The sequence below is a fragment of the Schistocerca nitens genome, chromosome 5 (genome assembly GCF_023898315.1).
Source record: "Schistocerca nitens isolate TAMUIC-IGC-003100 chromosome 5, iqSchNite1.1, whole genome shotgun sequence".
NCBI classification, from domain to species: Eukaryota; Metazoa; Arthropoda; class Insecta; order Orthoptera; family Acrididae; genus Schistocerca; species Schistocerca nitens.
The window spans coordinates 830,064,653-830,081,101 of NC_064618.1; positions in this window are offsets into that span (position 1 = coordinate 830,064,653).

The following is a 16,449-nucleotide window of genomic DNA, read 5'->3' on the forward strand; positions in this document are numbered from 1 at the left end:
TTTGGCACAGAAAGGGGTAAAATATGCTGCTATAAAACTTTTTGATAAATTACCAGATGAAATAAAATGTCTGACAGACAGCAGTAATAGTTTCAAAAACAAATTGAAATCATATTTCGTTGGCAACTCCTTCTATACCATAGATGAATTCTTGAGTATGAGTAAATAAATCTGGAGATATAATACATGCATTTTGTGCCATTTAAGGGACTAGGATAGATAATAGAAATATTTAGGTATAACACTATAATATAAACAAAAAAAGGAAAAAAGAAACTTGTTTCCCGTGATCATTTCTTGTGCCTTTGACACGTTCCAAATCATAACAGTTTTCCGTGCTACTGATCAATGGAACACGTAACTAACTAACTAACTAACTTTCGAGACGGCGAATGTGAATGTGTTTCCTGCATTGCCAAGGGAGTATCGTATTGTTCCGGCGTAACATCAAGCGTCGGCATGCCAGCCTGGAACGGTACAACAGACAGCGTTGTGAGACGACGTCTGCCAGTAGTGCGCTGACTAGGACAACACCACGACGGGAGCGACCCCTATAAGAAGAGAATATAAGCGCTGCAACAGCTAGCCTCGGCCGCACTAGAAGACAGGCACTGGAAGACCCGCACTAGAAGACGCGCTGTGAAATAGCTGATTTCCGGACTTGTGTGATTTGCCTCCATGGAAATTATATACAGGGTCCAGAATAAGATTTTCACTCTGCAGCGGAGTGTGCGCTGATAAGAAACTTCCTGGCGGAGACTCGAACTCGGGACCTTTGCCTTTCGCGGGTAAGTGCTCTACCAACTTAGCTACCCAAGCACGTCTCACGCCCCATCCTCACAGGTGTACTTCTGCCAGTACCTCGTCTCCTACCTTTCAAACTTTACAGAAGCTCTCCTGCGAACCCTGCAGAACTAGCACTCCGGAAAGAAAGGATATTGCGGAGACATGGCTTAGCCACAGCCGAGGGGATGTTTCCAGAATGAGATTTTCACTCTGTAGCTGGTAGAGCACTTGCCCGCGAAAGGCAAAGGTCCCGAGTTCGAGTCTCGCTCGGGCACACAGTTTTAATCTGCCAGGAAGTTTCATATCAGCGCACACTCCGCTGCAGAGTGAAAATCTCATTCTGGAAACATCCCCTAGGCTGTGGCGAAGCCATGTCTCCGCAATACCCATTTTTTCAGGAGTTCTGCAAGATTCACAGGAGAGCTTCTGTAAAGTTTGGAAGGTAGGAGATGATGTACTGGCAGAAGTAAGGCTGTGAGGACGGGGCGTGAGTCGTGCTTGGGTAGCTCAGTTGGTAGAGCACTTGCCCGCGAAAGGCAAAGATCCCGAGCTCGAGTCTCGGTCCGGCACTCAGTTTTAATCTTCCAGGAAGTTTTATACACAGGGTGTCCCATTTATCTTGACCACCCAAAATGACTGTTTGTCCAGATGCAAATTACAAAATGTTTCGAGCAAATGTTCTTTGGCGGTCAGGGGGACACCGATCAGCATGATTGTCTTTGTTGTAGCTTTATTTTTTACAAAGATACGGACAGCGGTATGATTATTTTATATGGCTCCCTGTATTTTTTATTCTGTAATTCATTTCCTCTGCTACAGACGTATTCAAAAATGTATCACAGTGTACCATTCACTGAAACACAACGTCATTAATTAAGTAACACAACACTGACGTTGACGCTCCCAGCGCTTAGTGCAGGTGCTCGGGTTAGTGCAACATATTCACGTGCTGGCGTTGACAGAGAACAAATGTAAATATAAGTAGAACGCAAACCCATCATTTCGTCAACCATAGTCCGTTGAACAGTTGTATGAGTAGAACGTAGACCAACGAAGAGAAGCTAGAAATGCTACTCTCCTATGGGGAATGTAAGTTAGCAGAACAGTAATTGTAGTACTGTTCCCTTATGTACGCGTACATGAGTACAGTAGTTTAGTCCTTTTAAATACTGTTGTGTAGAGTGGCCATACAGTGAAGGCTGTCCTTCCTACAAACTGCATCGACATAACGTATATTTTATTGTTGTTGTTGTTGTTGAAGGTAGGCGAAATGCTACGCAGGCAGCGGAACTGTACAAAGACCAAAATCCTGACAAGAACCCACCTTCGCGACGGATGTTTTCTCGTCTTGTTGTGACGCTTCAGAAAACGAGAAGTTTCAGCTCACGACAACGCAATCGTCATAGCACTCGCACAGACGAAGCTGCCGAAGTTACTGTTCTCGCTTCCGTTGCTATGAATCCACATGTGAGCAGACGACAGCTTGAACACGAGATTGGCATTCCTAAAACCAGTGTACTTCGTATTCTTACACGTCGCCGGTTCCATCCTTACCGTGTACACCTACATCAAGAACTGCAGGGGAATGATTTCCAGAATCGTGTACAGTTCCGTCAGTGGGCACAGCAGCAAATCCTCGCCAAACCGAACTACTTCTCCAATGTTCTATTTACCGATGAATGTTCCTTCTCAAACAAAGGACAGGTAAATACAAGGAACATGCATTATTGGTCCAGCGACAACCCAAGATGCCTTAGACATGTGGAAAATCTGCGTCAATGGAGAGTTAAGGTCTGATGTGGGATGCTTGGTACTACAGTTACTGGCCCTTATTTCATCAATGGTAGCCTAAATGGCACAGCGTATGACAGTTTCCTCAGACGAATTCTTCCTCCTCTCCATCAGGTTACCTTTCATTCAAAAGGCTGTAGCACGCAGCGACTGATATATTGAACTGTGGATTAAGCCCGACCAACAGGCATTACATGCATTGATCAAAAATGATAGTACATTGAGAATGGCTAGTTTCTACCTGAAATCTAGATCTGACAATAAAATTCAAAAAGGACGACTGATAGCTGAAATCTATTATTTACAAGTCTTCCTCCTCTTCTGGATGAAATGCTTGAACCGTGAATTTATTTACTTTCAGAATCTTTTCTTAAAGAATTTACCTTATTTACTAGCGATTCACCAAGAACATTAACACATTTAATCACACAAGGTGAGCGTGGAAGTAGTTGCCCGGAAGTAACTGATGGAAAATAAAATTACCTTTACCAAATGTGAATTATATTCCTAAAAGCCTTTTCAAAAACACATTGAAAATTACAATCACAAAGCACCCTCTAAATATCAAGTTACAATTATTCAGAGGCAGGATAAAAAATTCTTTTGTTACAGTAGGAGCCTTCGGGCTGAGAAGCTTACGCCTCCTTTCAACACGGCCGTAGTCACGACCGCTCACAACGACCTCTGAAAAACTACACTGGTGCAAATCTGCAACACACCACATTACTTTAAACTAAAAATTTTAACAACTCACACAAACACATTAACTATGCACCCCGTAAGAGGGATGAAAATGGTGCAAACACTCACACTAAAAAAATCATTTGCCACCGAAAGTGCAATTTGTTTTTAAAAGGACGCTTACGGTGGAAGGGTGGCAACTTTATAAAAATGACTGTTTAAATAAAGCTCATCAAATTCAGACTTACGTAAAATGTACAACATGCTCTACATTACACATATACCGCCTCGCAAGATGGTAGGCAAAAACATATTTCAGGAATTCGGCCTTTACCTTAATTCTATAAATTCGTTAACACCGAGGCCGACAAAAAAGACAGAGGCAGCTATTAACGTACGGCAGACCGACAGACAGACACTAATTGCCTAACAAATCGAGGAAGCTGGGGACGAGAGACTGACCAGGAAAACAAGTAACTGAAACAACATATCACGGATCACTTCTAATAACATCGATTTCCGGCGAAGACCTGGCGCAGCACCCCCAAAACGCTCTCCCGAACCGTCCGCTGCCAGCCGCTTCAACGGACTCAGGAAGGCGCGCCGATCTCCCGTCTCACGGCGTCGCAGCTCGCCCCGGCCAGACCGACGTCGTGGATTGATTCCTGTTGCTCTAGTAGGCCGCGAAACCACTCTCCTTGGCATACGGCGCGGCCCACTGGACTGACGTGGCGACCTCACATGCGCCGACGCTCAGGACGGACAAGTCATCTTGTGTCCCAGTGCGCGACCGACCAACCGATCGATTCAACCGCCAATGACCATTGCCCTGAAGAACTCGAGCAGACTGGCGGCCTAACACATACTAGCACACCGGACAACAGACAGACACTGACTGTCCCACACTGATCCGGCTGACCAACTAACCAGACTCGCCGCCGACTGCACCGACTCCGACTGACCCCCTGCCGAGCTGATAGCGCCCCTTAAATGCACGTGAACAGGCAACGTTCCCCCTTTCCCACCAGAGGGAGACACCAAAACTGTGCGGCTGGTCCCGGCGGAGGTTCGAGTCCCCCCTCGGGCATGGGGGTATGTATTTGTCCTTAGGATAATTTAGGTTAAGTAGTGTGTAAGCTTAGCGACTGATGACCTTTAGCAGTTAAGTCCCATAAGATTTCACACACATCTGAACATTTGAGACAGCAAAGCTGCGATTGCCACAGCGGGGCCATCACCAGAAACGGAAAGCGACTGCTTTACACTACGCGCTGCGGCTCAGTGCTACTAAGAACCAGAATTCTTATATGGTATCAACAAGATGAATGTCCAGCACATAATGCCTTGCCTGCAATTACTTGGCCTGCTAGATTCATTCTTTGGGCCTTTTTCTTTGGGGATGCATTAAAGACGTTGTCTATCGCGATATTCCAACGCATTAAAGACATTGTCTATCGCGATATTCCAACAACTCCAGAGGACATGCAGGAAGGTATCGTGCTTGCTTGTAATTCTCTTCAGGAGGCCACAATGGAAGCAGTAAATAATTCTTTCATTCAACGAGTGCACCAGTGTATCGGTGTCCAAGGTGACCACTCCGAGCACCTTTGAATGTTCTACTCCTGGGAAATGGTACAGGAGAGTCAAAGTCAATTTCATGTTATGTTTTTACTTGGTTTTCATTTGTTTTCTGACGACTCCAGCAAGTGGACAAGTTTGTGATCCCGGGCTGACAGCCAGTGTTGTGTTATGTAATTAATAACGTTGTGTTTCACTGAATGGTAGACTGTGCTACATTTTCGAATAGATCTTTAGGGGAGGAAATGAATTACCGAATAAAAAATACAGGTTGCCATTTAAAAAAGTCATACCGCTGTTCATATCTTTGTAAAAAACAAAGCTACAACAAAGGCAATCATACTCATTGATGAAACTTCCTGGCACATTAAAACTGTGCGCCGGACCGTGACTCGAACTCGGGACCTTTACCTTTCGCGGGCAAATGCTCTGCCAACTGAGCTAGCCAAGCACGACCCACGCCCCGTCCCCACAGTTTTACTTCTGCCAGTATCTCGTCTCCTACCTTCCAAACTTTACAGAAGCTCTCCTGCGAACCCTGCAGAACTAGCACTCCTGAAAGAAAGGATATTGCGGAGACATGGCTTAGCCACAGCCTGGGGGGTGTTTCCAGAATGAGATTTTCACTCTGCAGCGGAGTGTGCGCTGATGTGAAACTTCCTGGCAGATTAAAACTGTGTGTCGGACCGAGACTCGAAATCGGAACCTTTGCCTTTCGCGGGCAAGTGCTCTACCAACTGAGATACCCAAGCACGACTCACGCCCGGTACTCACAGAAGGTAGGAGACGAGATACTGGCAGAAGTAGAGCTGTGAGGACGGGGCGTGAGTCGTGCTTGGGTAGCTCAGGTGGCAGAGCACTTGCCCGCGAAAGGCAAAGGTCCCGATTTCGAGTCTCGGTCCGGCACACAGTTTCAATCTGCCAGGAAGTTTCATATCAGCGCACACTCCGCTGCAGAGTTAAAATCTCATTCTGTATGCTCATTGATGTTCCCCTGATGGCTAAAAACATTTGTTTGAAACATTTTGTAATTTTTATCTCGACGAACAGTTATTTAGGGTGTTCAAGATAAATGGGACACCCTGTATATCGAAGGACGTTGATTATTTGCATGTCGCCATTTGCTTACGAACCGTCTTTGTAGAAACACAAGTTAAGCATTGTCAATTTAACATATTGTAATAAACTCCATTAATAAGATTTGCTTCAATTGTTATTTAGCTATCCGAGGAAGCAGTTTGCTAGGCGTCCTATATTGCACGAGTGGGCAGGATTCCACATACCTGTATAACAGTGTAAACAGTTATGACTGAATCTGTCTTGATATCTAGCGAAAGTACACCTTCGTGGCGGAAATTAATTCCTCGATTATGTACAGTGGAAAAGTACTTAGAGTTTTGTTGGGTGTACAACTTGTTGCCAAATGCGAAACGAAAAAACTGCGTCGAATGTCACGGTCAGGTGGTCGTTAAACGTTACAAGAACACATGTGATGTCGAGTTCCCCTTCGATCTGCCGCTGTGGCCGAGCGATTATAGGCGCTTCAGTCCGGAACCACGCGGCTGCTACGGTGGGGTTCGAATCCTGCCTCGGGCATGGATGTGTGTGATGTCCTTAGGTTAGTTATGTTAAAGTTGTTGTAAGTCTAGGGGTCTGGTGACCTCCGATGTTAAGTCCCATAGTGCTTAGAGCCATTTGAACCACTTGAATCTTCGAGCTGTAGAGCAAAAAACGTAAGAAAAGGACTTCAATAAGGAAGATTATTTCGTCTGACACGACAAAATTGAGCACTGAAAATACTGTTATTATCGTGGGTGAGAAGCTATAAATTACAAACCAAAGTGAAGTGTCTATCAAGAATGTGTGTGACTATTATGGATTCTGTGGCGAAATGTATCATTGTCACAAACGAAAATGACCGAAGGCTGGTCACAAATTGACAAGTGACACCTCGTGACTCGTAAGTACAGCGAAGGACGTCTCCTGAAAACATAAATCGAACATACTTGGGTCCTTGGTGGGATAGAGAGTGAATCGACGAAGTGCTCTATCCTTTGTGTGTAGTATCAGGGTAAGTCAACTGAAGTGCCCCTGATATAGCATTTTAATTTACCTGGCTCAAGAGTCGTAACAGATGGGTGCAAGTCTCATCGCAGTTTGCAAAAAGAAGGTATCGACTACAATTTCGTCAGCTACTCTATAGCTTCATCCGACAATCCACGCATGCTTTTAGGAAATCTTTAAAGCCAACTGTTAAGTATCAACAGAGAAGATCGACCGGGTGAAGCTGATGAACTGTGTATGTTCCAGTAGTTATATTCCCATAACTTACGATCGTCAGGGAAATAACTTCCTTCTCAAACTCTCCCGGTATTTCTTAAGAGATATTGATCGAGTATACAGGATGGTCCATTGATAGTGACCGGGCCAAATATCTCACGAAATAAGCGTCAAACGAAAAAACTACAAAGAACGAAACTGGTTTAGCTTGAAGGGGAAAACCAGATGGCGCTATGGTTGGCCCGCTAGATGGCGCTGCCATAGGTCAACCGCATACCAACAGCGTTTTTTTAAATAGGAGCCCCCATTTTTATTACAGACTCGTGTAGTATGTAAAGAAATATGAATGTTTTAGTTGGGCCACTTTTTTCGCTTTGTGATAGATGGGGCTGCAATAGTCGCAAACGAATAAGTACGTGGTATCAAGTAACATTTCGCCAGTGCGGGCGGTATTTGCTTCGTGATACATTACCCCTGTTAAAATGGACCGTTTACCAATTGCGGAAAAGGTCGATATCGTGTTGATGTATGGCTATTGTGATCAAAATACCCAACGGGCGAGTGCTATGTAAGGTGCTCGGTATCCTGGACGACATCATCCAAGTGTCCGGACCGTTCGCCGGATAGTTACGTTATTTAAGGAAACAGGAAGTGTTCAGCCACATGTGAAACGTCAACCACGACCTGCAACAAATAATGATGCCCAAGTAGGTGTTTTAGCTGCTGTCGCGACTAATCCGCACATCAGTAGCAGACAAATTGCGCGAGAATCGTGAATCTCAAAATTGTTGGTGTTAAGAATGCTACATCAACATCGATAGCACCCGTACCATATTTATATGCACCAGGAATTGCATGGCAACGACTTTGAACGTCGTGTACAGTTCTGCCACTGGGCACAAGATAAATTACGGGACGATGACAGATTTTTTGCACGCGTTCTATTTAGCGACGAAGCGTCATTCACCAACAGCGGTAACGTAAACCGGCATAATATGCACTATTGGACAACGGAGAATCCACGCTGGCTGTGACAAGTGGAACATCAGCGACCTTGGCGGGTTAATGCATGGTGCGGCATTATGGGAGGAAGGATAATTGGCCCCCATTTTATCGATGACAATCTAAACGGTGCAATTTATGCTGATTTCCTATGTAATGTTCTACCGATGTTACTACAAGATGTTTCACTGGATGACAGAATGGCGATGTACTTCTAACATGATGGATGTCCGGCACATAGCTCGCGTGCGGTTGAAGCGGTATTGAATAGCATATTTCATGACAGGTGGATTGGCCGTCGACGCACCATACCATGGCCCGCACGTTCACCGGATAAGACGTCCCTGGATTCCTTTATGTGGGGAAAGTTGGAAGATATTTGCTATCGTGATCCACCGACAACGCCTGACAACATGCGTCAGCGCATTGTCAATGCATGTACTGTAGAGAGGAATGTCGTTACACGTATTTCCAAATGCATTGAGGTTGACGGACATCATTTTGAGCATTTATTGCACTAATGTGGTTTTTACAGGTAATCACGCTGTAACAGCATGCGTTCTTAGAAATGATAAGTTCACAAAGGTACATGTATCACATTGGAACAACTGAAATAAAATGTTCAAACGTACTTACGTTCTGTATTTTAATTCAAAAAACCTACCTGTTACCAACTGTTCGTCTAAAATTGTGTGCCATATGCTTGTGACTATTACAGCGCCATCTATCACAAAGCGGAAAAAGTGATCCGACTAAAACATTCATATTTCTTTACGTACTACATGAATACGTAATAAAAAATGGTGGTTCCTATTTAAAAAAAGCCGGCCGGTGTAGCCGTGCGGTTCTAGGCGCTTCATTCTGGAACCGCGTGGCCGCTACGGTCGCAGGTTCGAATCCTGCTTCGGGCATGGATGTGTGTGATGTCCTCAGGTTAGTTAGGCTTAAGTAGTTCTGAGCTATAGGGGACTGATGACCACAGATGTTAAGTCCCATAGTGCTCAGAGCCATTAAAAAAAAACGCAGTTGATATCCGTATGACCTATGGCAGCGCCATCTAGCGAGCCAACCATAGCGCCATCTGGTTTCCCCCTTGAAGTTAGACAAGTTTCGTTCTTTGTATTTTTTTCGTTTGTCGCTTATTTCGCGAGATATTTGACCCGGTCACGATCAATGGACCACCCTGAATATACCTTTAACTTTAGGACTCTGTATCTCAGACTGAACAAAAATGGACTTGTGACACTATTGAAATGAGCCCTTCAATTGTAGAGCGTGATTAAACACGAAAAGAAATCAAAATTGGTATGAGTATGCACTAGTAAAAGAGATTTCCATGGAGACTGCAATGTTCCTCTCAGGTACCTTACAGCTGAAGAACAAAAGTAATTCTTTTCCACACGGAGAATGTTGGAAATTCGCTCCAGTAGATCTTAAAAGCAACCAACTAGAAGTGTATCGATATGCGACGGGCAGGAAACGTACTTGTAACACAGAAGGCCTTCTCGGCTCTTTAGTATTTAAAATGATGTCCATTAACTTTTGCCCAGGAAAATTAAAAGCACAACAGGAATAATCAAAAATAATATATAAGGAATCGGCTTTCATAAACTACTTGCAGAGCCCATTGTGCCAGGCCATGTTGGTGTTCTGCTGCTGGCTATAAGACTCGACAAAACTGAAAGCCATCCACAAATTAAGAGTACCTGACATGGCTCTTTAGTATGTACATAATGCTGTCAACAGCTATCTAAAACCTGGCCATACTTGATACGGTACCTTAAGGGACACTGTCCTCTAGTTGAACATCTCCTGCTCCATACCTTTACTTCTACTGAGACAGCTATGACAGTAAAAGAAAGGGAGACACCCCTGGAGGCACATGCTTGGAGCTGTCCTAGGATATGCAAAAGTCATGCTTCGCACAGTAAATGTCGGAAAAGTAACACATTAACATGGTACTCTGTGTTCATTGTCATGGTTCCGCGTGAACTGCAAAGGGAATGGTGAAATCTGGACGTCCGAGTGTTCAGCATTCATTGGAGGGACAAATACAGGAAATGAATATCATAAACGTATTCCTTACACGGAAGCCAAACAAGCCTTTCTTGCTACTAAAAAAGCTTGTAGAGACAAGGAATTACTGCACCCAAACAACATCCGTAGAAACTCTAACTAGCTCCCGTACTAGCAAATGATCCTAGCAACAAACATTTCCAGTAAAGCTGATCACACATATGAAAGCAACTGAAAATGCGTAACACGGCAGTAGAGCGAAACCTGTACGTCTCCCAAGCGCCACACAAACAAAGAAAAACGTCACATGAACAGTAGAACCGAGTAGAAACCTTTAGATCATGCTGATTGATTCTGAGTGATAGATGATGCTCTGTCACCAGAATTAATGGAATTCGAGATATGTGTAAGACAAATAACAAGCCCATGATTCGACTTCCTTCCTAAACCTTCCTCCCTATCGCAGCAAGCTCACCAAAGTGGATGAGGCCAAAGTCAACATCGTCGTCCCCATACGCTCGCCTACTGCAGCGAAACATTAATGGGCTCATAAAACGTTGGGAACACCTTTGTTTATGCATACAATAGACCAGTTTTACAGAGACTGCTCGTCCCCCCCCCCCCCAACCCCCCATTCACACACACTCCCGACCTACTCTCAAGGGTAGCAGTCTCCACAGGAAAAACTACCTCAGTTTTTCTGCCACATATTTTATATTTTACAAAGTGACACACCCGAATTTTGACTTTTAAAGTGTTTGTAAACGTGTAATCATCAAAACGTCGTCGCCTATGTTGTGATTTCAGCTGTATGCGTGGTAGGTATACGCGAGGCTACTATTTGATACCTTGCAGGTGGTGCTTAATGTTTGTCTTCCTACAGACATCCATTCGCGTTTCAGGACTTGCTTTCGAAGATTTTTCCATTTTCCATAGTTACGTAGTGTCAGCAATATTACTGCTTTCGTTCTGGAAGTATTTCTTGTTCTGTCCTGGAATTTCATCTATACTTAAGCTGCTTTCATCAAAGTAGAACATTTTGAGAGCTATTTTAATTTTAATTTTTGATATTGTTGAGTATTGCAGAATAACGGTGTAATAATTTGACCTGGAGAATAATTTCCGAAGTCGCAGGTTCCGTCAATAACACATTCCTAGCCTCTGGATGACGAACTAAGAAAAGAAAAACGCTGACATAAAAGCGAACTCCGGAGTCATCTTTCATTCGCTTGCTTCCAGAGGTCACCAACATTCACCGACATACATTCCCACGGCTGCAGTCGCCTTTACAGTTGTCCTATACATTTTCAATGGGCCATAAATCAGGTTACCTAGTTGGCGGTAGCAGAAGTGGAACGTTGTCCTTCCTTAAGAAGGTTCTGTAGCGTCTCGGCTGCAAGCAGTGTTACATTGTTCTGTTATAATCTGGCTTAAAGGAGGTCGTTTACGAAGAAAGCTTCGCTGCTCTAGAATGACACTAATAACAGTACGGACAAACATTAGAAGTGATTTGTTTCCATAGCAAGCAGTTTCTGCTGTGGTGGCATCTTAGCTGCGCTTGTGCCGAAGTGGCGCTCACTTTTTCCGAAATGTGAGCGGACGGCGGCCGTTGTTCATACTTACACAGAGACGAGATGAGTAGCATCATAGCGTATCTACCTGATTGCATATTCACGTACGAGGTGAACACGGTAAGTTCCATACCCGATGTCCCAAAAACGTCGCTCACGAAAACGACAATCAAAGTTTTCGATGTAACTTAGATATTTTAGCACGCGATCAGCTTAGCCAAATTAGTTGCTTAGTGGCTACCGTCGCGGCCCTTCAGTTTTACGCCTCACGTTCGAAATATGAGTATTGTTTTAATTTATTTATTTATTCGCTTATCTATGCATGCCCGTAGAAGATTACAACGCAAATGTTTCTTATGAAGTTAGGAGATATAAGAGCGTTATTTGAATTGTAAAATCACAACTAGGTTTCACAAAAAGTATCATACATTATTGTATAATATATGTGCTACGATATTTTCAGGGGTTACAATTTTTTTAAATTCTGATATTCTTATATTTCATTGTTCTACCTATTCTTATATTTTACTCTTATGTTCATTCTTCAGGAAGATTTGGTGGATTCCCTTAGATGATACTGACCGTAGAGACATTCGAAACATAGAAATTCCGAACAGCACGAGAATCGCGCAAAGACAGGTTTTCCTCAGTGACATTTCTTCGTATGAATCTCACTCAGAAAAGAAACGTCGCTAACATTTCTGAGGATTTGACGCCTTGGCAATAAGTTCGCGGCAGACCACGCAAAAAGGGCTCCCTTTTTCGAAAACTTGCGCTTGCATTTTATTATAATCAAGATATATCAGAAGAATATCACCGAAAACTATTTCAAATAATCTACATTAACGAGGTGCATTCAAGTTCTAAGGCCTCCGATTTTTTTTCTAATTAACTACTCACCCGAAATCGATGAAACTGGCGTTACTTCTCGACGTAATCGCCCTGCAGACGTACACATTTTTCACAATGCTGACGCCATGATTCCATGGCAGCGGCGAAGGCTTCTTTAGGAGTCTGGTTTGACCACTGGAAAATCGCTGATGCAATAGCAGCACGGCTGGTGAATGTGCGGCCGCGGAGAGTGTCTTTCATTGTTGGAAAAAGCCAAAAGTCACTAGGAGCCAGGTCAGGTGAGTAGGGAGCATGAGGAATCACTTCAAAGTTGTTATCACGAAGAAACTGTTGCGTAACGTTAGCTCGATGTGCGGGTGTGTTGTCTTGGTGAAACAGCACACGCGCAACCCTTCCCGGACGTTTTTGTTGCAGTGCAGGAAGGAATTTGTTCTTCAAAACATTTTCGTAGGATGCACCTGTTACCGTAGTGCCCTTTGGAACGCAATGGGTAAGGATTACGCCCTCGCTGTCCCAGAACAAGGACACCATCATTTTTTCAGCACTGGCGGTTACGCGAAATTTTTTTGGTGGCGGTGAATCTGTGTGCTTCCATTGAGCTGACTGGCGCTTTGTTTCTGGATTGAAAACTGGCATCCACGTCTCATCCATTGTCACAACCGACGACAAGAAAGTCCCATTCATGCTGTCATTGCGCGTCAACATTGCTTGGCAACATGCCACACGGGCAGCCACATGGTCGTCCGTCAGCATTCGTGGCAGCCACCTGGATGACACTTTTCGCATTTTCAGGTCGTCATGCAGGATTGTGTGCACAGAACCCACAGAAATGCCAACGCTTTCAGGCGATCTGTTCAACAGTCATTCGGCGATACCCCAAAACAATTCTCTCCACTTTCTCGATCATGTCATCAGACCGGCTTGTGCGAGCCCGAGGTTGTTTCGGTTTGTTGTCACACGATGTTCTGCCTTCATTAAACTGTCGCACCCATGAACGCACTTTCGACACATCTATAACTCCAACGCCACATGTCTCCTTCAACTGTCGATGAATTTCAATTGGTTTCACACCACGAAAATTCAGAAAACGAATGATTGCACGCTGTCCAAGTAAGGAAAACGACGCCATTTTAAGTATTTAAAACAGTTCTCATTCTTGCCGCTGTCGGTAAATTTCCATCTGCCGTACGGTGCTGCCATCTCTGGGACGTATTGACAATGAACACGGCTTCATTTTAAAGCAATGCGCGTGTTTCTATCTCTTTCCAGTCCGGAGAAAAAAAATCGGAGGCCTTAGAATTTGAATGCACCTCGTACATCCACACTCCGCAAGCCACCTGACGGTGTGTGGCGGAGGGTATCTTGAGTACCTCTATCGGTTCTCCTTTCTATTCCAGTCTCGTATTGTTCGTGGAAAGAAAGATTGTCGGTATGCCTCCGTGTGGGCTCTAATCTCTCTGATTTTATCCTCGTGGTCTCTTCGCCAGATATACGTAGGAGGGAGCAATATACTGCTTGACTCCTCGGTGAAGGTATGTTCTCGAAACTTCAACAAAAGCCCGTACCGAGTTACTGAGCGTCTCTCTTGCAGTCTTCCATTGGAGTTTATCTATCATTTCCATAACGCTTTTGCGATTACTAAATTATCCTGTAACGAAGCGCGCTGCTCTCCGTTGGATCTTCTCTACCTCCTCTATCAACACTATCTCGTACGGATTCCACACCTGTGAACACTATTCAAGCAGTGGGCGAACAAGTGTACTGTAACCTACTTCCTTTGTTTTCGGATTGCATTTCCTTAGGATTCTTCCAATAGTTTTTCTGTTCGTTTATTGTCACTTCTTCTTTTTAATTTATTCATCATACAATTAGTGAGAGAATAAGGGCAATGTTATTTCAGTAAACAGTAGAAAACTTTCGTATAATAATCTTCTATGGACATGGGCAGATAAATGAAAATAATAATAACAATTAGTACCACCTGTGATCTAAATTCGGCCAGTTACGTCAGTGGACCTGATCTTTGATAGCAAATATAATGTATCTTGAAGTGTGTGAAATTTTAGTCACAGAACTGATCTGTGGAAAATGCTGCATTGTAGCTACGTCTATTCTTGAAATAATTCTTTCATTTCTCTTTAATTGTTCGATCATTTTAGGAGAGTCTTTGATACACTGCGTTGAAAATTAAATTTTGTGTTAATGACGGTAAATTAACTTTTCCCTTATGACAACACAATGTGAATTCCGTTGTATCGCGTCACATCAGACGAGAATTGATTTGCGTTCAAAATCTGCGCTGTAAATTCATCAAACCATAGTTATAGTTCTCAGAATTGTTTGTAATTATGTTCAGTGCGCATTCAAAGGCATCTTTCAGAATGACAATACAATTACCGTCGTCGGCCGGTGTGGCCGAGCGGTTCTAGGCGCGTTAGTCTGGAACCGCGTGACCGCTACGGTCGCAGGTTCGAATCCTCCCTCGGGCATGGATGTGTGTGATGTTCTTAGGTTAGTTAGGTTTAAGTTCTAGGGGACTGGTGACATCAGATGTTGAAACCCATAGTGCTCAGAGCCATTTGAACCATTTGAACCAATTACCGTCCTCAACATCTCCATTATTCCTATTACTTTCTCTACACGAATATTGTTTCTCTCTACCTCTTCGTCTTTTATTACGACCCGTTATTGTCCTCTGAGGCACAGCCTAAAACAAGTATAGTTTCCTTACAATAAGAGACGTTGTAGCTGCTCAAAATGAAGTTACTGAACATTAGTAATACTCTAAATTTTGTGGTTACTGCTTCAAAGGAACCCAGAGTTAGTTCTGCTTAATCTTAGGCAAAGTATGTGAAAAAACTAGGCTAATAAACAACGTTTGTCGCCCCCGACGGCTTCGTTGCTACGTTTCGTTTTCCACTGTCGACAACATAACGACGTACCAGTTGCGGGGTTGTAGCTGTCCGTATGCCTGTGTTATTGCAAATGAACTATCTGCAACATTTAATCATTAACGTCCCTAGAATGCAACTTCACGACACGTTGTTACTTTCGTGTGTCGCTTCTAGCATAGCAAACGATCATTACACGAGGTAGAAGTTGGTAGGAACGTCAGAGACAAGAGAAAACTTTTCTCATGTCTTCCTTTTACCTCTCCTAATGGCTATGTATACACATAGTTTTTGTGGATATCTAGGGCAAAGTTCCTTTCCAATTACATAGGTTTCAACGGCTTGCCTCTATAATTATAAGATCGGTACTTCAATTTTCGATCCCGACGTATTAATATTACGATTGTTAAATAAAAGAGATTTATTATCATTATGAATGTCTACATTGCTATTACTTTCTCTATGCAGAAAATGTGTCTGTCTAGCTCTGTATCTTTCACTCTGAACCGTTGGCATTCTCCTCCTAGGCATACCTTAAACAAAATAAAATTTGTGCATGAGAAGGGAAGCCGGAAGTCGTAGTTATTCAAAACGAAGAAATATGCATGTTTTACTGCAAATGAACCACGTAAATATGAAAGGCCATCTACTAAAATTTGTTACTTTCGTGTGTCATTTTTACGATAGCACCTGATCGGTGCGCAGAGCAGAGGTTGGTAGTTCTTCAATTTTCGATGTTCAGATATTGGAGATTTTAATGCGTGATAGAGAATGTAACATTAGTGTTATGAATATGAAAACTTCTGCTTCCTTTTACCTCTCTTAACGGCTACCTTTTTTTGTGCACATCTATGGCAAAGTGCCTTTCGAATCATATGAGGATCATTGGCCTCCTTGGACTATTAATATTAAAAATTAGTTAAAAAGAGTTGGCCGATATACACCTAGTGCTCGCTCCCGAAGCTCTCTCGCACACAACGTTTATTTTAAAAATTTTATTG